This window comes from Anomaloglossus baeobatrachus, chromosome 1 (genome assembly GCF_048569485.1).
Source record: "Anomaloglossus baeobatrachus isolate aAnoBae1 chromosome 1, aAnoBae1.hap1, whole genome shotgun sequence".
Taxonomy (NCBI): domain Eukaryota; kingdom Metazoa; phylum Chordata; class Amphibia; order Anura; family Aromobatidae; genus Anomaloglossus; species Anomaloglossus baeobatrachus.
Window position 1 is genome coordinate 470013683 of NC_134353.1, and position 26580 is coordinate 470040262.

A 26580-nucleotide genomic window follows, 5' to 3' on the forward strand; every position below is an offset into this window, starting at 1 on the left:
TCACCAGATCTCAACCCTATTGAGCTGTTGTGGGAGCAGTTAAACCGTATTGTATGTAAAAAGTGCCCATCAAGCCAATCCAACTCGTGGGGGGCTTCGGAAAGCATGTGGTGAAATATCTCCAGTATTACCTCCGCAAATTAACAGCTAGGATGCCAAACGCCTGCAAAGCTGGAATTGCTGCAAAGGAGCATTCTGTGAGGAAGCAAAGTTTGAAGGGAAAAAATTATTATTTCAAGCAAAAATTATTATTTCTAACTGAGTCAATGTCTGGACTATATTTTCTATTCATTATGCAACTCATTTGATAAGTAACAGTGTGATTTTTCATGGAAAAGACAAAGCTGTATGGGTGACCCCAAACTTAAACTTTTGAACTGTAGTGTATATCTATATACTGTATGTATATATATATATATATATATATATATATATATATATATATATATATATATATATACACATATATATATATATATATATATATATATATATATATATATATACACACACACCAAAGAATATATAGTATTTTATTTTTGTTTTATTTATTTATTTTTAAAATCTCAGTAAAATGACACAATTTAATATACAAAGCACAGCATTAATAGTGTCAGTTTTTGCTGTTACCAGTACCCCTGCCTCTCCCCTGGGTGGGGTCCATCCTGAAACCTGTGGTAGAGGTTACATTATTTCCTGTGAGAACTACTTGATGTCAATTAGCTGTCACTTCTTCAGAGATCAGAGATCACCTGCATGCATGCACAAAGTGACCGTCAGATGCCAGGTGAGCAGGGGATTCTATGGATTCTATGGATTTTTACAGGAAGTCTTATTCAGCTAATATTTTTTATGGCTATCCACTAAATATACAATGAGATGGAGCAGAATTTAGAAAAAAAAAAGACAAAAGATAGGATATAATAACTTAGATCAGTTGGGTATGCAGTTATAAAGTAGGTAGATTGAATGGATGGACCAACGGATGATAGATGATTGATAGATAGATAGATAGATAGATAAATATTTACATAAAATAAATGTACTTTATATGATAAAGAAGTGACGATGATTATGTATTATAATAAAAACTGTTGCAAGTTTGTGCATTATAAGAGTTCAGTTTATAGTTGCTAAAATAAGGATTATTTTTATTATTTTGATAAGAAATCTTGCCTTTTGATGATTGTTTCCAGACTTTTCATTTAAAGAAAATGGAAAATTTTTAACAAGGGACTTAGATGCACGTTTAAAGTTTATTATTTTTCTTGGAGAAGTTTTCCTTTACTTTTTACCTGGTCTCTTAAAGGATCTAGGCCAGTGTTTCTCAGTTCTAATTCTCAAGTACCCCGAATAGGTCATGATTTTAGAATGATTTGTAGAGAGAGCCCCTGTGGAAGGAGAATACCGCTGAGAATTCTTATGGACTTGAACATATTTTCATCAGTTGTGTAATACTAAGCAAATCCTGTGAAAAATGACCTTTTATAGGTACTGGAGTTAAGTAACATTGGATTAGTACTCTCCCATAAAAAGGTGATACATCTCTGCATCCCAGACATGCAGGCAAGTCTGTCTGGCTGGAGTGGTTAGTCACTGACCCAGGTCTGCCACCAGGAATTTCAGAGTCCCAAACTAGGAAAATTTTCGGGCCACCTTGAGACTCCGCCCAGGCTCCACCCCAGCTCTGTCTCCACCCCTCAAATCTGCCACAGTCTCACCGCCACTCTAGGAAAAACTGTACTTCTATACTACATCCGCGCCAATCACACAGTATGTGGCAGGGCTGGCTGTGGAGGCAAGGAGAGCCTCCTTGACAGCTGTTTCACAGCGTTGCTTTATCAACGAAAAAAAATTGATCAAAAAATTGATAAAGCAACGCTGCGAAACAGCTGTCGAGGAGGCTCTCCTTGCCTCCACAGCCAGCCCTGCCACATACTACCAGGTATTGTAATCTGTCTTGCCATTCACAGGTTGACCCTCTCTGTTTCCGCAGACCCCCAGGCTGGGATGAACTAACGTGCATATTGATGCTGAAATATAAATGATTGTCTTCATCCTTGCCGGGGAGTCTGTGCAACGCCTGAGTTAACCCCTTATTGCTACTGTGGTGAGTCCCAAGGGGGAATTACACCATTACACTTTGTCCTTAAACTAAATTTTTAAACAATTATTCATGGTGGAAAACTTTTCCCTCTCCCCATTTTGGGTTATCACCCTGCTGCAATTTCATAATACCACATTGTGACGGAATGTGGTGGCATTATAGATTCCTAGCCCTGCTATATTAATTTGGCTGGCTCTGTGAGGCAAGTGTTTGCTCCTACACAAACTACCTCTCACTTCCCATATATATTGCCAGATCTATCCTAAATTATGAGATTTTGTATCAAATAATATTAAGTAATTTTATTCAAATAAAATGTATTTTTCTAAACGCAATTATTGCCTTATCTCCTTTTTTCCTCCGGTTGTATATCCTTGCAACACTTATTTAAGAAAGAAGTAGTGGGCACTATAGGGTAATAAATATAAATAAAGGGAGGGGTGCTAACAAAAAGTATGCAAAACAATGAATTCTAACATGAGAGCAAAAAAGCTGCATAGTAAAAAAATGTGGACACCCAGCTAAACAAGGGTCAAAAACATGATTGACAAAAGAAAAAGGATGGTTGAAATAGGGGAATAGACATAATAATCCTGTACTTATCCCCAGTGAAGTATCAGGGCACTGATAATGGAATGCACAAAAAGTATATAAACAAGGCAGTGTCAGCAGATAAATAATATAATCTCAAAATACACAATACCTTGTTGGTGAGCCTCATCTTAAAGTTAATGTGGCATTAAGACAATAGAGGGTATAAAAAATAAATAATAAGACTTACGGAGTAAATACAACACAGGCAATGAGTTTAAGCAATGCAAAAATATAATACACTCAGAAACTGCAGGACTTTTTTCTATACTCTCTATTAACTTACCGCAACATTACCTTAAGGCCGGGGCCACACGGGGGACTAGTGCGATCCTCGCATGACACTCGGCTCATGCTGGCAGCACAGCGGGAGCCGAGTGTCATGCGAGTGTCACTGCGACTGAGGTCCGATCATGCGATTGGACCTCAGCTGCGGGGGTCGAGCCGGCACTGAGGAGGGTAGGGCCAGCACTGAGGAGGGATGGCCCGACGCTGCAGAGAGGACGGAGGAATTTATCTCTCTCTTTTCTCCGTAGCCGGCTATTGCTATTCTCGCCCTGCACGCCCCACACATTGGGGATAAGTAAAGGATTATTATGTCCATTCCCCTATTTTATCCATTATTTTTCTCTTGTCAATCAAGTTTTCAACCTATATTTTTTGTCATCCTTATATGATTTGTATCAATAAAATCCAAATTTATATATAAGTATATATGTCCCCCTCTTGGTATATATCCTTATTCTGGATCCCTCTTGATATACTGTATTTGTAATCCTCGTGGTATACATGTCCCAACCCTGGTCTTCTCCTGGTACATATGACCTCCTCCTGGTATATTATGACCCCTTCCTGGTATATACAGTCATATGAAAAAGTTTGGGCACCCCTATTAATGTTAACCATTTTTCTTTATAAACAATTTGCGTTTTTGCAACAGCTATTTCAGTTTCATATATCTAATAACTGATGGACTGAGTAATATTTCTGGATTGAAATGAGGTTTATTGTACTAACAGAAAATGTGCAATCCGCATTTAAACAAAATTTGACCAGTGCAAAAGTATGGGTACCTCAACATAAAAGTGACATTAATATTTTGTAGATCCTCCTTTTGCAAAAATAACAGCCTCTAGTCGCTTCTTGTAGCTTTAAATGAGTTCCTGGATCCTAGATGAAGGTATATTTGACAATTCCTGTTTGCAAAACAATTCCAGTTCAGTTAAGTTTGATGGTCGCCAAGCATGGACAGCCGCTTCAAATCATCCCACAGATGTTTAATGATATTCAGGTCTGGGAACTGGGATGGCCATTCCAGAACATTGTAATTGTTCCTCTGCATGAATGCCTGAGTAGATTTGGAGCGGTGTTTTGGATCATTGTCTTACTGAAATATTCATCCCCTGCGTAACTTCAACTTCGTCACTGATTCTTGCACATTATTGTCAAGAATCTGCTGATACTGAGTTGAATCCATGCGACCCTCAACTTTAACAAGTTTCCCAGTGCTGGCATTGGCCACACAGCTCCAAAGCATGATGGAACCTCCACCAAATTTTACTGTGGGTAGCAAGTGCTTTTCTTGGAATGCCGTGTTTTTTTGCCTCCATGCATAACGCCTTTTTGTATGACCAAACGACTCAATCTTTGTTTCATCAGTCCACAGGACCTTCTTCCAAAATGTAACTGATTTGTCCCAATGTGCTTTTGCATACCTCAGGCGACTCTGTTTGGGGCGTGCTTGCAGAAACGGCTTCTTTTGCATCACTCTCCCATACAGCTTCTCCTTGTGCAAAGTGCGCTGTATTGTTGACCGATGCACATTGACACCATCTGCAGCAAGATGATGCTGCAGGTCTTTGGAGGTGGTCTGTGGATTGTCCTTGACTGTTCTCACCATTCTTCTTCTCTGCCTTTCTGATATTTTTCTTGGCCTGACACTTCTGGGCTTAACAAGAACTGTACCTGTGTTCTTCCATTTCCTTACTATGTTCCTCACAGTGGAAACTGACAGTTTAAATCTCTGAAACAACTTTTTGTATCCTTCCCCTGAACAACTATGTTGAATAATCTTTGTTTTCAGATCATTTGAGAGTTGTTTTGAGTAGCCCATGATGCCACTCTTCATAGGAGATTCAAATAGGAGAACAACTTGCAAGTGGCCACCTTAAATACCTTTTCTCATGATTGGATACACCTGCCTATGAAGTTCAAAGCTCAATGAGGTTACAAAACCAATTTAGTGCTTTAGTAAGTCAGTAAAAAGTATTTAGGAGTGTTCAAATCAAGAAATTGATAAGGGTGCCCATACTTTTGCACCGGTCAAATTTTGATTAAATGCGGATTGCACATTTTCTGTTAGTACAATAAACCTCATTTCAATCCAGAAATATTACTGAGTCTATCAGTTATTAGATATATGAAACTGAAATAGCTGTTGCAAAATCCCAAATTGTTATAAAGAAAAAAGTTTAACATTAATAGGGGTGCCCAAACTTTTTCATATAACTGTATGTCCCCATCCTGGGTTGCTTCTGGTATATATGTCCCCATTCTGGTTTGTCACCTTCTTGGAATATATGTCCTTCTCCTGGTATATATATCCCCTTCCTGGGCCCCTCCTGGTACATATGCCCCTATCCTGGTGGTTTATTTGTCTCTTTTCCTGGTATATATGTCCACCTCCTGGTTTATATACCCCCTCCCTTTTTTAAATGTTACTCCCCTGGTATAGACGGCCCCCATCCTGGATCACTCCTGGTATTTATGTCCTCCTCCTTGTATATATGTCTCCGTTCTGTCTCTAATGCAAAAAAAGTACTCACGCTCCACGGCTCCCATGTCGGACGGCATCCTCTCTGTGCAGTAAAGCAATGTCAGCTGGATGTGTGCCCTTGGACACACGTCCAGCTGAAGCAGGGGCTGGGGTCGGCAGGCCCCTCCACTACTCTTTGTGGTGTAGGGGCCGCACTGGCTTTGTTAATGGTTGATAGTCAGGTAGAAGTATGGCTAGTATTTGAATGTGGGTAAAATAAGGTATGTTGTTTGTTCTATATAGAGCAGTTACATCAAACACAAATACACAAAGGGACAAAAGTAAGAACCTGAACAAAGTTGAGAGCTAACCTAGTTGCAGGCCTCATATAGTCCTCCATACAAAATATTTGGCCCCACATAGCCCTCAATATAGAATAATGGGCCCCACATAACCTTCCATACCAAATAATGGGCCCCACATAGTCCTGCATACAAAATAATGGGCTCCACATAGTCCACCATACAGAATAATAGGCCCCCAATACAGTCCTCTATACATGGGCCCCACAAAGTCCACTATTTAGTTTATGCACCCCACATAGTCCTCCATATAGTATTATGGGCCCCATATAGTACTCAATATAGTATTATGGGCCACATATAGTCTTGCATATAGTGTTATCAACCCCACATAGTCCTCCATATAGTGTTATGGGCCCCACATAGTCCTGCATACAAAATAATGGGCTCCACATAGTCCACCATACAGAATAATAGGCCCCCAATACAGTCCTCTATACATGGGCCCCACAAAGTCCACTATTTAGTTTATGCACCCCACATAGTCCTCCATATAGTATTATGGGCCCCATATAGTACTCAATATAGTATTATGGGCCACATATAGTCTTGCATATAGTGTTATGAACCCCACTTAGTCCTCCATATAGTGTTATGGGCCCCACATAGTCCTGCATACAAAATAATGGGCTCAACATAGTCCACCATACAGAATAATAGGCCCCCAATACAGTCCTCTATACATGGGCCCCACAAAGTCCACTATTTAGTTTATGCACCCCACATAGTCCTCCATATAGTATTATGGGCCCCATATAGTACTCAATATAGTATTATGGGCCACATATAGTCTTGCATATAGTGTTATGAACCCCATATAGTCCTCCATATAGTGTTATGGGCCCCACATAGTCTTCCATATAGTATTATGGGCCTCATACTAAATATTAAATAAATAAATACATAAAAAAATAAATACTTCTTTTCTTTACCCCTCTGCTTGTCAACGAGTGCTCTAAAGCTCGTCACTGCACAGCACAGCTTGCATAAAATAATGACTGACATCTTCCCACCTGCTTTGCCGAGATAGAAGTCAGAAGCAGAATGATGAGGGCAGAAGCAGACGACTTTCCTCTTCCATCATAAAATAAAATCAGCCTGGGGTCAGATTTGGCCCATGAGCCAAAGTTTGACATATGTGATATAGACTCATAATGCCAATCAGTGCAGTACTTTGCTTGCATAGTTGCACTGTGCAGACATAACGGACTACTATGCCTCTATGCATTGAAATGTCACCTCCTATAGTGCCATACTGTGGCCACAAGGCCATACATTGCCTTTTGCTCTTAAAAAGTTGTTATAGTCTGCATGTATTCAGTCTCCCAACAGACAGCAGTCACCATTTGCCACCTTCATTCCATCAAAACAGTTATGATGGAGTGATATGATGCCCTCTGCTACCTCACAGTCATTACTAGCCTTATTATAGAAATGTCCTACCAGTTGTTCTTTGGGACTTGACAGGACAAGTGAAGTTATAATATTGTACTTGGACTGTTCAGTTGGATCACTTGGAAGGCTTGTGCATAGTGTACACATCTAGTACATAAAATTCAATTAGTAAATGATTTTAACAATACAAATGAGTATTGCATAGAGAAGCGGCCCCCAACCTTTCTAACCTAGTGAGCCAAATTCAGCTCTGAGAAATAGTCAGCGAAACGTGTCCTATGCAAAGAAATCATAAAAGATAAGTAAGTTCCACAATAAAAGAAACAACTGGAAATGGCTCCAGATATCAATAGAAAAGATCAGCATTTGCTGCAGATATGCTTCAAATAATGTGGAAAATTAACAAAATTGCAATTGGTAAGGTGTGCTGCAAAATATAGATAGTGCCTGAGCACTCCAGTCAGCCAGTCCAATGGTGGCCAAGGCAGTGAGCAGGCAGTCAGTGAGGATAAGGGACAAGAATCAGGAACAAGGAGCTGGGGAACTACCGCATAGGAGGAGAAGAAAGCGACCGGGCAGAGAAGCTAGATGTCACCAGTTAGGAGGAAAATAAGGCAACTGCCATGCTGCCAAAGCATCTACATAGTTCCTCGTCCACCTTCAGTGCCTCAGAAATATTTCGCCTTTCTGCTATAGCTGCTGTGTGCTACAAGTCTGGGGTCCGTGAACCCAAGCTTTATGCGAGCTACGTGTTGGGGATCCCTGTAAGAAAAAGACTCAATAACATTCCGTTTACATGACATTGCAGGAAATATAAAATGTGTTTAACAATTAATCAGATGGTCAGTGTTAGATTATTTTTAAGAGCATTGTATAGTGCGTCTTTATTTACATAAGGTAGAAAATAGACCTCGATTCAACATTTCAGCCCCGATTCATCCTAACAATGATGTCAGAATTCTGGTGTAAATTGCTTTAAAAAGTTCCCAAATCATTGTTCAACACGTAGTTGTTAGTGATCAGCGAGCATTACCATGTTGGGTACTCTGTATTCGTAACGAGTAGTCGGACACTCGGACAGGCTCGACTTGTATACAGGATATAACGCACGTCAGTGAGAAATTTAAGCATTTTTCTAGATCTTCTGGAAAAATGCTCGAGTTCCCCCTTTACTTCCATTATACTCCATACACAATCGGTACATGCTCATCACTAGCAGTGTTAGGGTGAACTCTTAATCAGAGATCACTTGTTGCCTACTGCCTGGCCTAATGGGTGTGGATCGAGTGCATGCTTGAAAAATGAGATCAGACACACAGTCGGATATTCATCTTTACTCGACAAAAGTAGGCCTGGGCTCTGCCTGATTTATTCAAGGGCATGCCTTTATATAACCTAGGAAAGGGGCATGGTCGGCTCTACAGTGAACATACTTGGATGTGTCCATTGGTCAGTGGGTTGAACAATGTGTTAGACCATGAGCTGATTGGTGGGCGTCATTGTAGGCAGGTCTATGACATCATTGGATGGATCCCTGGTGATGGTGATGGGAGGGACGTCATCTGGTGGATCCATGCTGATTGTAGGGTCTGTGATGTCATCGGGGGCCATCTTGGGTTCCTCTGAAGACTGACTGGCTTATGTATAGAGAATTGATTTAATTGCACACAATGCTCTATGTCCAGAGGTTAAGTATTTCATCTTATGGCTCTCCTCAACAGCAGTTGTGCAAAAATTTAGCAACTTTTGGCCCTTTTGGCAATTCAAGGTGAAGTATGGCGTACCTAACATCACAAACCCAGACTTGATTGTTAATTTCCAAACTGGCGAGGGCCATATCATCATTTTCACTACTACTTATTCTCTTTTACATTCTTTTACATTCAAGGTAGCTTTTACTGGTATTGGCTGTATGCTTTTGACTGTTGTCCTGTTGCAAAATAAATTTGGATCCAATCAGAAATGTCACTGAATGCATTGCGTGATATAAACGTATTTGCTAGTATTTCTCAGCACTGTGGACACTAATAATCTTGACCAAATACTCAACTCCATTTGTTGATATACAGCTCCAAACATGCTTTACTGTTGACTCCGCTGGCTGCAGACACTCAATATTGTACCACTCTCTAGCTTTTTCGGCAAACAAACTGTTTTCTGTTACAAATATTACAAACTTTGACTCATCAATCCAGAGGACCTACTGCCATTTTTTTTTTGCACTCCAGTTCCTAAGTTATCATGCATAGTTGAGTCACTTGACATTTTTCTATGTAAAAGATATGGGTTTTGGCCACAATTCTTCAGTGAAGACCATTTTTGGCCAGACTTCTACGCAATTAGATAGGTGAAGCTGACTTCTACTGGTTGCTGCCAGTTTTAAGCTGATGGCATTCATAAACATCTTATGATTTTGAAGGGCTAGAAAGTATAATGTGTCTTTCATCCGCAGAGTTAACTTTCCTTAACCGATCACTGCATCTAAGGTCCTCAACAATTCCCATATCTTGGTGTCCTTACACCTGAGAAATACAGGCAAAGACTTATCTATCATGTCATACCATCAAAGAGGCACCTGATTGAGCGGGATTATTGGGTGATTGCCTTGTAGCAACAGATACATCACTATTAGCGGTAAGCTGGCATTTTTTTTCTTTTTTTGCATTATTCTGGCCACTGACCCGAAACATACAGCCAATGTAATTAAGAACTATCTTCAGTATCAAAACAAACAAGGATCCAGTAATTGATGATATTGCCTCCATGGAACCCTGATTTCAACATTATCGAATATGTCTGGGTTTACATGAAACGCAGAAGGATTTGTACAAGTCTACATCCACAGATCCATGGTGTTTTCCCAAGATTCTTGTGAAAACCTCCTACTAAGTTCCTTTAAACAGGGTGCAAGTGTACATAAGAGAACTGATGCTCGGATGTTGTATTGATGGCAAAAAGTGATCACACCAACTACTGATTTGATTTAGATTTCTCATTTGCTCATTAATAAATCATTGTTACTTCTATCTTTGTAATAATTTTTAATCTGCAGCTTTTATTACACTCGTGCCTAAAACGTTTACACATTACTGTACATACTGTAAAAAAAAAGTTATCCAAAAATGCTATTTATCAGTGCTTAAATGTATGTTATTGTGATAGACCAACAAAAAGTATCAGTATTTGTGAAGTGTAAATGGACTGATACATGGTTTTCTAAACATTTTAAAAATACGAATCTGTAAATTGTGACTTGCATTTGTATTCAAGCCCCATAGTCTGATACCCCTAAATAAAACCCTGAGTGACCAATTGCCTCAGAAGTCACATAATTAGTATATAGAGTCCACATGTGTGTAATTTGTTTCTCAAATCGACCAAATCGGAATGCTTGGGTACTCGTCTCCAGTAATGAGAATAATGGAAGTCAATGGGAAACTCTAGCATTTTTCCTGAAGACCCTCCCAGGAGGTCTGGAGGGGCAGAAAAGTCACTGAAATGGATGGAAGTAGCGCTGAAATGGAATGGGAACAGCATGAGAAAGAGGCCTGGACACTTCTCTGACTCCTAGGTCATTGCTAGGAATGATGTTGTCAGAGTATCACTCCACTTGTATGGACTAAAAATAAAACATTCCAAACCGAAGATGACATGGATGTCCATTAAAACAATTTAGGAAACATTCTTTCCTGTATAATGACTTGTATAAAAGGCAATTTTAAATAGAAAGAAAAACCGCCTTCTCCACCCCTTAGGATATGTTCAAAAGAAAAACCGCCTTCTCCACCCCTGAGGATATGCTTATACGTAGTGTTTTTGCTGCGATTTTGTACTCTTGTTACTTTCAATGTTGAAAAAATGCTGCAAGAACAATAGAAAGCGTTGACAAGCTTTTTCTTTAAAACATCCAGCATTTTTCCATTGCTGTCAGGAAAAAAGGAATTGTTTCCTTGAGAGTATGTGACATCAACTTGCAAGAGAGAAAGGCACTCACCAGATGTATGCTGTATAGAAAACAAGTTTATTCAAGCTTGGAGGTTACATGTGCAGGGCGGGTGGGTGGGGAGGGGGAGCTGTGCACGTCCAACGACGGCTGTTTCGCACTTACAAAGTGCACTTTGTAAGTGCGAAATGGCTGTCGTCGGACGTGCACAGCTCCCCCTCCCCACCCACCCACCCTGCACATGTAAATTCCAAGCTTGAATGAACTCGTTTTCTACACAGCATACATATGGTGAGTGCCATTCTCTCTTGCAAGTTGATGTCACATCGTCTCCATATAAATGTGCACCCCAGCGCTGTACTGATCCATGCCGTTATGTATTGGACTTGATTGATATATATATTCACGTTGCGGAGTAGGTTTCCTCCTTACACATTGAAGTTTCCTTGAGAGTTCTCACATTTTTTCCCATTTGTAAGTAGCAGGACTCCTAGACTAGTGAAGCCTAGGCACTAAGTGCAATGCCTTTCAAAAAATGAAAGGAGGGACTGCAATACACCCTGGAATACAAGTAGAGGATGGCCTCAAAAAATATTTTTTCCCCTTTTGGAAGGAGTGGGACTCCTAGAATGGTAAAATGTGTGCATTATGTGCCAAAAATTATAAGAAGGCCATCCAATTATTATTATTATTATTATTATTTATTATTGTAGCGTCATTTATTCCATGGTGCTTTACATGTGAAAAGGGGTATACGTACATAATAAGGACAAGTATAATAATCATAAACAAAACAAGGCACAGACAGGTACAGGAGGAAAGAGGACCCTGCTCGCGAGGGCTCACAATCTACAAGGAATGGGTGAGCATACAGTAGGTGAGGGTGGAGTGTTCTGATTCAGCAACCGAGGAGGAACAGAAAAAAGACAAAAACTTAGAAACCCAAAAAATAACCAGAGTGGCTGGAACCTTAACGGACTGCAGACCTAATACTGACACACAACTAGAAGTAGCCGTGGGATGTGCCAGGTCGCCTCGACACAGCCGAAGAACTAAATATTCTTACAGAGAGAAATATTAGAAAAGTTAATCTGCCTCGGAGCAGTCCCCAAAGATATAGATAGCCCGCCACATGTAAAGACTACAGTGATATAGCAAAACACCATACATACCTAGAGAATAGATTCAGCAAAGATGAGGCCCAAACTATCTGTATAGAAAAGGATAGAAAAGAGCACTGACTGCAGCTGTAAAAACCCAAGTAAATACCAGCACGCCTGATATGGAAAAATACTGAGCCTACACAGGCTCTCCCCCACTATATCAGTACTCTGGTGTTACTAGGATCCAAGAAAAACACTGATATAGAAGAGGGACTGAATTCAGTACCAAGCATGGCAAAACACAATACATAGCAGAACATGGAGCGAGGTACACAGATACTCCCAGCAGGGAATGATCCAACTCCACCAAGAACGCCACACAGGCAAAATAACAAGAAAGTGAAAACCATAAGCAGAAGTACAAAGACAAACTTATCTGAGAGGAGTTCTGGTAGACACAGAGAAAAGGGCTGGTTTCAGAATGTCCTTAGCACACAGGAGATACATTGAGCACCAGCAAGGAACAGGAGAAAACTACTCAGTTATATAGGCCCAATCCGAATGGCCTGATTGCCAATCCTCCTCAGCTGTCTGTTTCCCATTCAGCAAGTCAACTGCGCTACCAGCACTGACCACAAGAGGGAGCCCCAAACTGGAATCTAATTCAAATGTATTCACAACAGTGGAGATGGTCATTCGGCGCTATGGTGGACTGAGGGTTACCACAGGTTGTAGGCTTGTCAGAAGAGGTGGGTCTTCAGGTTCCTTTTAAAGCTTTTCAAGGTAGGAGTCTGATATGTTGTGGCAGAACATTCCAGTATGGAGTATGGGGGATGAACGGAGAAATCTTGGATGTGATTGTAGGAAGAGGAGATGTGAGGGAAGTAGATAAGGAGATCTTATAAGGATCAGAGTTTACATGCAGATAAGTACCTGGAGACTAGGTCACAGATGGATGGAGGACATAGGTTGTGGATGGGTTTGTATGTCATGGTTAAGTAAAATATATCTTTGTACCGTGTTAGCCAGTAGAGATAAAAAAATTATTTAAAAGAACTGAGAGTCCTTAGTGGTTGATACCTTTTAATGGCTAACTGAAAACATGGTAATAATTGCAAGCTTTCGAGACTACTCAGGTCTCTTCATCAGGCATGGTTCAGGCATCAGGCATCAGATTTTGTGTTATACCATGCCTGATGAAGAGACCTGAGTAGTCTCGAAAGCTTGCAATTATTACCATTTTTTCAGTTAGCCATTAAAAGGTATCAACCACTGAGGACTCTCAGTTCTTTTAAACAATTTTTTTATGTCATGGTTAGGGTTTTGATCTGGACTCGTTGGGCAATGGGAAGCCAGTAAAGGGACTGGCAGAGAGTAGAGGTTGGGCAGTATGGGGGGACAGGTGGATTAGTCAAGCAGCATAGTTTAGAATATATTTTAGGGGTGCGAGACTGTTAGAAGGGAGGCCACAGAGCAGGGGGTTGCAATAGTCTAGGCGGGAGATAATATGGGTGTGCACTAGTGTTGTTGCAGCTTCTTGGGAAAGGAATGTGCAAATCCTGGAAATATTTTTGAGTTGGAGGTGGCAGGTGGTGAAGAGGGCTTGGATGTGTGGCTTTAAAGAGAGTGCAGAGTCTAGTGTTACCCCCAGGCAGTGAGCATGTGGGACTGGGGAAAGTGAGCAGCCATTGACTTTGATGGATAGGTCAGTTGGGGGGTTACTGAGGAGCAGGAAAGATAATGAATACTGTTTTGCCCATGTTCAGTTTTAGATATCGAGCATAGAAAAAGGATGAAATAGCACACAGACATTGTGGGATTCTGGTTGGTAAGTAGGTGAGAATCATCACTGTAGAGGTGATACTGAAAGCTATGGGACTCTATGAGCTTGCCCAGGCTGAAGGTGTAGATAGGAAACAGCAGTGGTCCAAGAACTGAACCTTGAGGGACACTGACAGTTAGGGGGAGAGATGAGGAAGTGGTATGAGATTGGGAGTCGCTAAAAGTTCGGTTGGTTGGGTATGAGGAGATTCAAGATAGGGCCAAGTCTGTGATGACCAGAGATGAGAGACTCTATAGTAGAAGGGAATGGTCCACTGTGTCGAAGGCAGAGGACAAGTCCAGGAGGAAGAAGACAGAGTAGTGTTGTTTACCTTTGACGTTTAGTAGGCCATTGGTGACTTTAGTTAGAGCCATTTCAGTGGAATGATACACCCTGGAACACACGTAGCGTAGGGCCTCAGAAAACACTTACATTTAGAAGGAGTGGGACTTCTTCCACTAACAACAAGGAGTCCACTACAAGTAGCACAACAAGGACGTTCATACACCCGACTCCAATTTTGCTCCAGCTAAGGTGTGCAGCAGTGTCTCTTGTGCCGACTCAGGGCTAAAAACTTCAAACAGATTGAAGCAGGGTTGTCCAAACTTTTTTTTTAATTTCCTTGGAGACCTATACCAATGAATATTTTATGAACCATGTGGAGAAAACCTCTCCAACCCATTCATGAGTAAAGAACACCACAAGTTCTTTGTCCATTTATTCACGCAAGTGGTGCATTTGTGCCTTTCTCATACTGTATGCATCTTTATTTTTGACATGAAGTTGAGGTAAATCTGAGGCTCGATGGCCGCAGTCACTATTCCTTCCGTGATTACGCTGATTCCATGGGTTTTAAGTGTCACCGGGGGCATAATAACTAATAGGCACTTCCGCCTGTCAAATGAAAATGCTAACAGGCTGTTCTCAGAATGAATAAGGCTTTCTCAGCTCCACCGGATGATATTAGCCGAACATAAAGGCAATTCAAATGTTTTTCTATTTCTAGTCTATTCCCATGCACCCTTTTGCAATAAAAAAGAGTATACAACATGGTTTATTATATTTCTTGTCCTCCTCCATTTTATCAACAGGGTTATCAGGCGGCCCTTACTCCTAATTTTACTCGCCACAGACTTGAGCCAAATCATTCTCACAGGCCACATTCACAGCTCCCTCAATGCTTAAGTTGATAACGTGGGTTTTCAGTGGCCCCGGGGGCATAATAATTGATAGACGAATCTGCCTGTCAACTGAAAATGCTGACAGGCTGACTGTTCTCAAAATGAACAAGGCTTGGATTAGCCCGCTTCTCAAACCCAGCGGATGACAGCAGTGGAACATAAAACCAATTCAAATCTTTTTTTTTCTGGTATATTCCCATGCACCCCTTCAAACCCCAAAAAAGGTATATGGTTCATATTTTTTTATTTTTCTTGTCCTCCTCCACCATATCAACAGACTCAATTTTTAGAGGGCCAGCAGTCGGCCCTCACTAAATGTTTAGAGGGCAAGCAGCCAGTCCTCACTCATAATTTTTAGAAGGCCAGCAGCCGGCCATCACTCAAAATTTTTAGAGGGCCAGCAGGTGGCCCTCTTTACATTTATAGAGAGCCAACAGGTGGCCCTCACTCATAATTTTTAGAGGGCCAGAAGGTGGCCCTCACTCACTTTTTAGAGGGCCATCAGCCGGCCATCACTAATAATTTCTAGAGGGCCTTGGTGGTGTGGTGAGAGGTAGAAGGCAGTCAACTGATCCCAAGAGCACCCATATGTGGCAAGTTTTGCTATCTGTGCTATACCAAGCTCAACAAGGGCCTGACCACTAATAGTCTGACAACCACCAACTTGCTCAGACACATGTCATCAAAGCACTTGACTAAGTGGGCCAATTGCCTGGGTCAACTATCAGTCCACAGCCTCTTCTCCTGTGCTATGTACTTGCCAATTTCCTGTCTAGGATCCAGGTGCAGTTGCACACTCGCAGGCACCATCAGCAATGTTCACCAAGGATGTTAATAGCCAGCCACCCACCCATTCATTGGCCCAATCCATAAACAGGCACATTTCCAGACTGCTTGACATGAAAATGTTGCTGTTTAGGCTTGTGAACACTGAGGCTTTCTGCAACCTCATAGCGGAAGTCATCCCTCAGTACTTGTACCTCAGCTGCAACTATTTTTCCAGGTGTGCTATCCATGCCTTACACTGGCATGTGTCCCATAACATCACCCGTGCCCTGACCAACGCAGGTAGATTGCTGTGCCAGTATACCTATAGAAAGGTTATAAAGCAATATACGCTGACTATATGCCTCTATTCCAAAACAATCCTTCCTTCAGCAGCTATCCCTACACTGAATGCAGCTTAGAGCGGTATTATTAGAAAAATAGAATACATTTTTTACACAGCAGCATGGTCTGTAAGGCAACAATCCCTGCCGATATGCCTCTAATACACTATTCCTTCTTCAGCAGCTAGCCCTACACTAAATGTAGCTAATAGCTGTATGATTAGAGAATAGAATAGCTTTTTTTATGTAGCAGCATCAAGGTCTGTAAGACTAGAATCCTTGCCTACATGCCTCTAATACACTATACTTCCCAAGCAGTTTGTCCTATGCTATATGCAGCTAATAGCAGTGTTATTAGAGAATAGAATATATTTTTACATTGCAGCAGCAAGGTCTGGAAGGCTAGAATCCATGCCTACAATCTTCTAATACACAATCCTTTCTCCAGCAGCTTGCGCTACACTAAAATTCAGATAAGAGCGATATTATTATAGAATAAAATAGAATTTTTACATAACAGCAGTAACAAGGTGTATAAGGCTAGAATCCCTACCTACATGCCTCTAATACACAATCCCTTCTCCAGTAGCTTGCCCTACACTAAATGCAGCTAAGAGCAGTGTTATTATAGACCGTGAAAAGGACTATTGGTTTAATATTGCATCAGCAGGTACTGGCATGCTATAACACACTGTCCCTTCTCCAGCAGAAACTCTTTCTACACTATTTCTTGATACACTGTAATGAGCATGGTGGTCAATCATAGTAATGCCAGTAACCAATATGGCTACAGCATTACAGTGATTGGCAGGCAATCAATGCATGTATAGTGGCTGAAAAAAAGATGCAAAACATTCAGGACAGGTTACTCGACCATGGTGCCCAAGTACCAGGATACTTAGTTGACTATCGAGAGTCTCAAGCACGCTGATGCTCAATAAAGTACCAAGCAGTGTTGAGCATGCTCCCGCATAAAAAAACATTAGGAATCTAACATTACAATAAAAAACAGGAAACATGCCACACAGGTCAGGGATAAAGATATGGAGAACAGTAAAGCATGGTTAGGTTATAAAAAATTAGCCCAAGCTCTGAGCATCTCACAGAGCATTGGTCAATCCATCACCCAAAATGGACGGAGCTTAGCATAACTGCAAACCTACCATGTCATAGTCCTCCCCCTAAACAGACATCCCAAGCAAGGAGAGCACAATATAGAGAAGCAGCCAAGAGGCCCATGGTGACTCTGGAGGAGCTGCAGAGATCCACAACTCAGGTGGGAGAATCTGTCCACAGGACAACAATTAGTCATATACTCCACATTTCTGGCCTTTATGGAAGAATGGCAAGAAAAACATTTTTAAAAGCAAGCCATAAGTAGACCCGTTTTAATTTTGCAAAAAGCCATGTAGGGGACACAGCTAGCATGTGGATGAAAGTGCTCTGCTTAGATGAGACCAAAATAGATATTTTTGTGTTAAAAATGCTATGTGTGGTGGAAAACTAAAACTGCACATCACCCTGAAAACACTATCCCCACCATCGAAAATGCTGGTGGCAGCATCATGCTATGAGGATGCTTATCTTTAGCAGGGACAGGGAAGCTGGTCAAGGTTAAGAGGAAGATGGATGGAGCTAAATAAAGGTCAATCCTGGCGGAAAACCCGATAAAGGAGCAAAAGACTTGAGACTTGGGCACAGGTTCACCTTCCATCAGGACAATGACCCTAGACATGCTGCCAGAGGTACAGTGGAATGGTTTAGATCAAAACATATTCCTGTGTTTGACTCAGTCAAAATTTAGACTTAAATCTTATTGAGAATCTGTGACAAAATGTGAAAATTGCAGTTCACAGCCGCTCTCCATCCAATCTCACTGAGCTAGAGCTAAGATGCAAAAAATAATGGGCAAAAATTTCAGTCTCTAGATGTGCAAAGCTGGCATAGACATATCCCAAAAGACTTGCAGCAGTAATTGCAGCTAAAGGTGGTCCTACAAAGTATTGACTCTAGCTGAATACAAATGCGTGTCACAATTTTCAGATTTATGTTTCCAAATAATTACAAAACCATGTATCTTTTTCTTAACACTTTACAAACACTTGCTACTTAGTGTTAGTAAATCACATAAAACCCCAATAAAATATATTTAGGTTTGTGAGTGTAACATGAAAAATGTGGAAAGGTTCACGAGATATGAATATTTTTTTCAAGTATTTCAAAATAAGAAATAGATGTCAGGAAACCAAGAGTTTGAATGCATCTATTTACCATAGTCCAGCTATAGCCTACACTTCCAAGTCATTTCAATGTGTGGCCACTTTTAGCATACACTTCTATGTGAAGAGCTCTTGTCTACTGCTTAAAGTCTGATTCAAAGTAGGATCTCCCAGGACATGAAGACACAAATAATGGTATATGTAGAGTCAGCCTATCCACAGTATCAGTTCTAGCTTACAACACTTGTCCTATTATGTACCACTTCCAGTTTTCCCTTCTATCAAGCTCTCTGGTTTCCTTAAAAAGAAGCAATGCCACTTTTTGCAAGGTGAGCATTATTAGCATCTGTCCATTGCCTGAGAATACTACCTTCATTACAATTATTTCCAGGTGGTAATATAGTGGCCTATACTGCAACCCATTAGTGCATTAATGTAAATGGTCTCTGGAGTATTAAATGCCAAAAGATACTTGAAATCATTCATCTGAATTAACCTGTGATTTGTAATTTATTGATTTCTGTGGTCTATTTCAATAATTGTATAATTTTTGCTTCAATCAGAGTAATTTCCACTGCCGAAGCCAGAAGTGGGCAAGTGCATAATTGCAAGTATGTGATTAAGATACATGTGATTGTCGCGGGCGGAGGAGGGGACGCTGCGCTCACCCACTGCTCGGGTCCGGCTGCTGCTGCTCGGTGGTGGCTTGAGCGGTGGGCCGGATCCCGGGGACTCGAGCGGCGTTCCTCTCCCGTGAGTGAAAGGGGGGTTGGTGTGTGGTTTGGGGATATTGTCCGTGACGCCACCCACAGTTGTGGTGAAGTTGTGACACCACCGCTGCTCTGGACGGGGATCCCGGGAGCGATGACAGGGAGCAGCTTGGATGTTGGTTCTCCCCTCCGTGGCTAGGGGGTTGGTTGTCCCGGGGCCCCGGTGAGGGTTCTAGGGATGGCAGGCGGGTTACGGGGCCTGGTGAGGTGCAGGGTCGCGGGGGCAGTGCTGTGCCGCACGGCACGGATGTACTCACTCAGCTAGTAATTCACATGGAGTCTCTGGTCAAACAAACGGCTGGATGGACGGGTCCCACAGGCGGCTGCGGTGTTTCTCCTCCTGGTAGGTTGATGGTGACTGCCTTTCCCTGCACCTGTGTTGTGTTTATGGTTCCAATGGCTTCCCACCGGTAACCCGCTCCCCAGCTTGGATGGATGCTGAGGGAGCCCCTTTTGCCCGCAGGCTCTGGCCCTGGGAACTGTAGCCTTGGCGGTGACTGTGTTTCCCTTTACGGTGTGAGCTGTTGCCTTCAATCGGGTCTTGACTGCTGGGAAACCCCGGAGGTTCCCTTCGCTAACGGATTTGACCGGTTTTACGGCGACTCCTAGCCTGGTCGGGGTTCGTAGGCCCTGCCGAATGGTGCTGGCTTCCCTTCACTCCCCGGTTCGGTACCAGCGGGCCACCGCCCGTCCCCGGTCTTTACGGTTCACTCCAATCAGCCTCTCCTGTAGACGGTCACCACCGTCTGCCAACCTTGCTGTATGTGCCCGGGCCACACACCCGGACACAGTCAGTCTCCTCTCCTACCACTTCACTCTCCAAAACTAAACTGACTCCTTTTCCCGCCTCCAGGACAGTGAACTCCTCGGTGGGTGGGACCAACCGCCTGGCCCACCCCCTGGTGTGGACATCAGCCCCTGGAGGAAGGCAACAAGGATTTGTGTTTGACTTAGGTGTGCCTAGCCGGGGTGTGGGGTGTGTTGGTGTAGTACCTGTGACGACCTGGCTTGTCCAGGGCGCCACATGATCATGTGCCTCTAGATGTAGGCAGCCTTGCTCAATACAAGTGAATTGAGTGGGGATGAACATGTCTAGTTGGAATATGGCCTCAAGTTTGAAGATTTGCGGTCACATGACTGCCCACTCCTGGCACCGAAGAGTCTTAACAGTGCGTAACTGCACATACTATGAGTATTCAGAAGTCTGCAGTCACATAGAGTGACTGTAGACTTGAGCCCCAAGCCTGAACAACCCTATTAATGGCCTATCTTATTGATATAAATATCCTTATAGTAGAAAATCCCTCTAATGGTAGTGCTGTTATGAAGGTTTACATGGAAAACTGTTTGACCTCTAAAATTCATGTATTTTGATGTGGAGATATGCTGTTGCATGCTGCCCAACAATTAGCAAGTATTGTGCATATGTCCTGTTGATTAAAATATAGGATACAGTCATGGCTGAAAGTGTTGGCACCTTTGAAATTGTTCCAGAAAATGAATTATTTCTTGTAGAAAATTATTCCAATTGCAAGTTTTGTTATGCAAATGTTTATTTCCTTTGTGTGTATTGAAACAACACAAAAAAAACAGAGAAAAAATGGCAAATTAGACAAAATTTCACACAAAACCCAAAAAATGGTCTGGACAAAATTGTTAACATCTTTCCAAACTTGTAGGTAAACAACTTTGTTTTAAGCATGTGATGCTTGTTCAAACTCACCCGTGACAAGTAACAAATATGGGCAATATGAAAATTATACCCAAAACCAGATAAAAAGGGAAGAAGATGAATCTTGAATTGTGTATCTGTGAGTGCCAAACTAAGATTAGAAAACAGAAAGAGGAGGAGAAGAGAACTGTCTTAGGACTTAAGAACCATAATTGTTGAAAAATATCTTCAATCTCAAGGTTACAGGTTCATCTCCAGAGATCTCAATATTCTTTTGTCTTCAGTGCGCACCATAATCAAGAAGTTAACAATCCATGACACTGTAGCTATTCTCCCTGGATGTGGACGGCAGAGAAAAATTGATAAAAGATTGCAACGCAGGATAGCCCGGATGGTGGATAAGCAGCCTCAATCAAGTTCCAAAGAAATTCAAGCTATCCTGCAGGCTTAGGGTGCATCAGTGTTTGTGTGATATCCAACCACATTTGAATGAAATGAAATGCTATGGCAGGAGACCCAGGAGGACATCACTGCTGACACCGAGACATAAACTAGGCTGCAGTTTGGCAAAATGTATGCCAGTAAGCCAAAAGCCTTCTGGGAAACCATCTTGGGAACAGATGAAACCAAGATAGAGCTTTTTTGGTAAAGCACATCATTCTACTGTTTACTAATAATGAATTGTGGCCTGCAAAGAAAAGAACAAACCAGTCACATATGGTGGAGGTTCAAAAATGTTTTGAGGTTGTTTTGCTGCCTCTGGTATTGGGTACATTGACTGTGTGCAAGGCATGATGAAATCTGATGATTACCAAAGGATTTTGGGGGTCGCAATGTAGTGCCCAGTGTCATAAAGCTGGGTTTGCATCCTAGGTCTCCGGAAGGACAATGACCCCAAACATACCTTAAGAAGCACCAAGAAATGGATGGAAACAAAGTGCTGGAGAGTTCTGAATTGTACAGCAATAACTCTGGATCTAAGTTCCATTGAACATCTGTGGAAATATCTTAAAATTCCTGTAGGGAGAAGACACGATTCAAATATGAGAGACCTGAAGCAGTTTGCATAAGAAGAGTCCAAAATTACTGTTCAGAGGTGTAAGAAGCTTGTAGATGGTGTGAGGCAGTGACAGGGGTAATATTTGAAGACCGCTATGTGTCCCCCAGAATGTGTCTGGAAACCCTCTGAGTTTGCTATAGCTATTACTGGGAGTATAGCACAAAGGGTAACAGGGAGACAGATCCCTCCTCCCAGTCCAGGTTTTGTAGCAATCCTCATGTCCGGCATTTTCATTTAAACTCATGCAGAGGACAGCAGGGTGTGTCTCAGTTGAGAGCCAGGCTTGGTGAAGCTAACACATGCCGTGTGAGCTAGGCTGGCTCTGTGTGGAGTGAACACAGGCCAAGAGTGTGAGCCTTGGAGAACCTTACACAGATCCCTGCGGTTAACGGGGTCCTAAGGTAACAAGACTTTTTGATGCCAAGAATTTGTCTATATGCACCGGCTGTGATCCGGAAGAGACTTTGACAGTGGGAAATTGGATCTATTTATGCTGCAACAATAAATAGACTGTTGGTGTGAACACGCTGCTGCCTCACTGCCTCACGTTTTTGCCCAAGCAACGCTGCTACCTCACAATGGTTATAGGAAGCGATTGATTGCAGTATTTATTCCAAAGGGTGTGCAATCATATATTAAATTGAGGGTGTTAAGAATTTTTTCCAGATCATTTTTGGAGTTTTTTATGAAATTATGTCCAATTTGTCTTTTTTTCTTTTTTTTTTTATATTGTTCCAGTACACACAAACAAAATAAACATGTGTATAACAAAATGTGTAAGTGCAATAATTTTCTGAGAGGGAAATACTTCTGGAACAATTTCAAGGTTGCCAACACGTTCAGCCATGGCGTACGTGCACAAACCTTGTGGGTGTTGGACAGTTGCCCAGCTTTGATAAAACATTTTTCAACTCCCGCACCACTCCGATCAGCAGCAGGCGAGGCTTTTAAGGAACACTGCCTTCATGATGGGCTTGAAAATTACATTTTGATAGGTCATCAGTAAGAAGCATCGAGTATGTAGAGGGTAGTGCGCGAACATTGAACCATTCTGTGAAGAGCACTAATGAGTATCTGATGTTTTTGTCATGGCAAAAGGAACTTAAAGAAAAACTGTACAAAGGATTTACTCATATGAGGTATAAGAAGTGCTTTATCAGGCTTATAATACTGTTTTTAATCATTTACTATGTTGTATCTAAATGCTACATGTAAGTCATTAAGGACGGGTCACACTAGCGTATAGCATTTGATGCAAGACCATCGGATGCTATTGGGTCGACCATCAGGGTTTTCGGTAGGGGGTATTCTGGTGCCGGGACTACGGATACTTTACTCTCGATGGGGTTATCACAGGTGGTCAGTCCCGGATTCGTGCCCTGGGCGCTCACTCTGCGGCTGTGGAATGGGGTACAGGGATGATTTTGGGATATACGTGACGCCATCTGTGGTGTCTGGTAAGCGGGATACACCAGTGCTGCCCGCGGCCGACCTCTGAGGCGATGGTGACGGCAGCTTAAGATCTCTCAGCTCCCCACAGGTGGAGCTATTTTACCTCAGGGCGGCGGGTCGCTGACCAAGAGGGAAGCGACCGAGCGGTGATGGCTGCCTTCTTCTCTGATGTCGCAGGATCCTGTTGCATGGCGGAAAGACGACACACTGAGTCCACATCAGCTTACACAAGTCCTTTTTACTGCCATCTGGTTTGTTTTGCACAGTACACAGCAGAAACAGTTCGGTTACCAGAAGGCCAATGGTCACAAATTTCGGAGGAGATTTAATGACAGAGTTTTTCTCTGAGGTAACCTTTCTATGTCTCTTTCTTGGTCTCTGCTCTGAGGGCTCTGTGACTCCCTCTTTAACCCACTCGTTAGTCTCGTCACTGGTTTTCCCAGGGGTCTGATGCTGAACGATTTCTTTATCTATCCCGCAACAGCGTCGTGAACTCGGCTTGGGGTTGGTTAGTAGTCAGACTCTTGATGGGTACCGGGACTCCTCTTATTTAAGATCCCAGGTTAATGGTCAATGGTTTGGGGATAAACCTGACAAACCTCCTCGGTCCCGTTATACCGGTGTCGACCTGAACTCTTCAGCCGGCTCTCGCCAGACCTAAAGCGTCCCCTTTCTGTCTGGGTTACCCCTTTTCCAGTGTATTTCTTTTTTTTTGGTGTACCCTCGCTCTATGTTATTTCTAGCCCTTCTTTCAGTCATCAATTTACTCTTGTCTCTTCTTGTACTCCTTACTGACTGACTGTTAACTCCCTAACTATCACCCAGTCGTCCTGGCAACCACGTCGTGTCTCACGCTCAGCTAGGCTCCACCCCCCTATGGACCTACTATATAAACAGTCCCAGGAATATGAAGGTAGGGGCTGCTGAGTCAATGTTATTCAATCTAATATAAGACTCTGCATTTCCTCTCTCTTTCACCTGTGACCAAAGGGGACTGCACCTTGATGTTAAGGTGCTGTATTCCCCTGTAGCGCCTAACCACAGGGGCGCCACACTATATGTTCATGACAGTCAGCTCAGGCTCTGCTGTGAGTGTGAGCCGAGTGTGATTCTGCTGTGCGCCGATTCTCTCAATTGGTGCACAGGTGAGGAGAAGCTGGAGAAGTCATTGGAGTGCAGTCCAAAGTTTCACACGCACCCAAAAGACTTGTATGGGTGTGCATGATCCGAGTTTTTTCCTCAATCAAAAACTAGCACATCTGACCTGCATCAATGACTAACATTGAGTGCTATGTGAGATTTTCTCCCATTGCACACCTCCATATTATACAACAGTGTGAGTGAGCCCTAAAAGCAATGATAAATCCTTCCTGTCCATAGTTTGGTAGTAAAGAGGAGAATAAGTTCCTCTTCCCCTTCTCCATGTGCCACCTAGACACCCCAGGATGTCAGTCACAATGTTGTTGACATGATCCAAGCACTCTGTGGCAATGATTGACATCATTCCTTGAATAGTCCACTACCTGAAAACAGGAAGAGTATGGAAGATTTAATATGATTCTTAAACACTCAAAAGTAACATTTAGTTATACCATAGGTATCATTAACACAGTATTAGAAGGCTGATAAAGTGCTTCTAATAGCTGCTGACAAGTTCCCTTTAAAGGGGTTGTCCACAAGTCACACAACCCCTTCTCAATCCCTATGTTCCCGCAAGTAAAATAATAACTCTTAAACTCACTTACGATGCCAGCATCATTCCAGCGGTATCCGCACTGGTTCTCCCAGTGCTCCCCTCCTTTAGACAAATAAGACATCCGGGGGGAGGTCAGAGCTATGGTAACTGTGTCACTTCCTCTGGATGTTAATTCTGTTCATGAGAGAGTAGAGTGAAGTCAGCGTAGATTGCCCACAAGGATTGGGAGGGCTAGTGCTGACTCCAGTGGGACATTAGCGGCACCAGAAGTGAGTATAAGTGTTATTATTTTATTGTGGGGAAACACAGGACAATGCACCAATTTGTTTTTGCACTAGTTTTCCAAAACGGAGCAGTGAAAACTATATACTAAGTAATATCAGCTTTGCAAAAATAAAATCTAATCAGAGCTCAACTAAGAGAGATATACAATAATACGTACAAATAATACAATATTACAAACGACCTAAAATAATGCAGTTTGGTATTTTGTGATGGGGGTAGTCACATTAGCAGGGCTGTGACTGCTTGCAGGGGTAACAGTTCAGTTTTATCCCCATAGTTCCCATGACCAATGAGATCACGTGGGCCTATTTATCTTTGTACACCTATAAAGTCTAGCCACAGGATGGACATTATAGGAGATCATTAGGTTTACTATATACAATAGTACAATGGATTCAAGTCCCATAGGAGAAGTAAAAAAGTAAGTAAAGTATAATTTAAAAAAAAAAAAAGTTTTAAAAATATATTATAAAAATGATGAGTTTAAATCACCCTGTTTTCTCAATCTAAAAATAAAAAAAGAATAAGCATATTTAGTATTAGCTGCAATGGTAAAAGTCTGATCCATCAAAAATATAGAGATAAATGCCAAAAAATAAAAACTCAAAAATTAACATTAATTCATCACACTTTCCCCCAAAAAATGCAATCATAACATTCCCCAAAATGAAACTAGTAATATCTAGAGATCACCACACAAAAAAGAAGTTACCATACATATGTGGCGCCCCTGACCTGGTCAGGCACCACTGAGTACTGCACCCATGCTGGGGACAGTACAATACAGGTAATCCAGAAGGCTGACCGAGGTGTGACTACACAGGCGCATAGTGATCAGGTCTCACACATTTACCTTTGAGAGGACCCCTGGGGATCCCAGGAGGGGGCGAAGCCTCCACCTCCACCCGAGGGGTGGAGGGGGCGAAGCCTCCATCTCCACTCAAGGGGTGTGGTAGAGAGCCTGGTTGCTAGGTGGCGTAGGCAGGCACAAAAGGGAAAAGAGGAAGGAGGAGGAGAAGAGCAGTCTGAAGCAGAGTGTGGAGGAGTGAGGAGCATGG

The 26580-nt window shown here is 42.2% G+C and overlaps 1 protein-coding gene across 1 annotated transcript in view; it reads left to right on the forward strand.

The window, feature by feature from the left end:
• Positions 1–726: 726 nt before the first annotated feature.
• Positions 727–26580, forward strand: part of S1PR4 (sphingosine-1-phosphate receptor 4) — a 74181-nt gene continuing 48327 nt past the window's right edge. Inside the window, exon 1 of the mRNA XM_075338103.1 lies at positions 727–787. The gene's annotated coding sequence lies outside the window, so the exon portion shown is untranslated. The remainder of the gene's footprint in view (positions 788–26580) is intronic.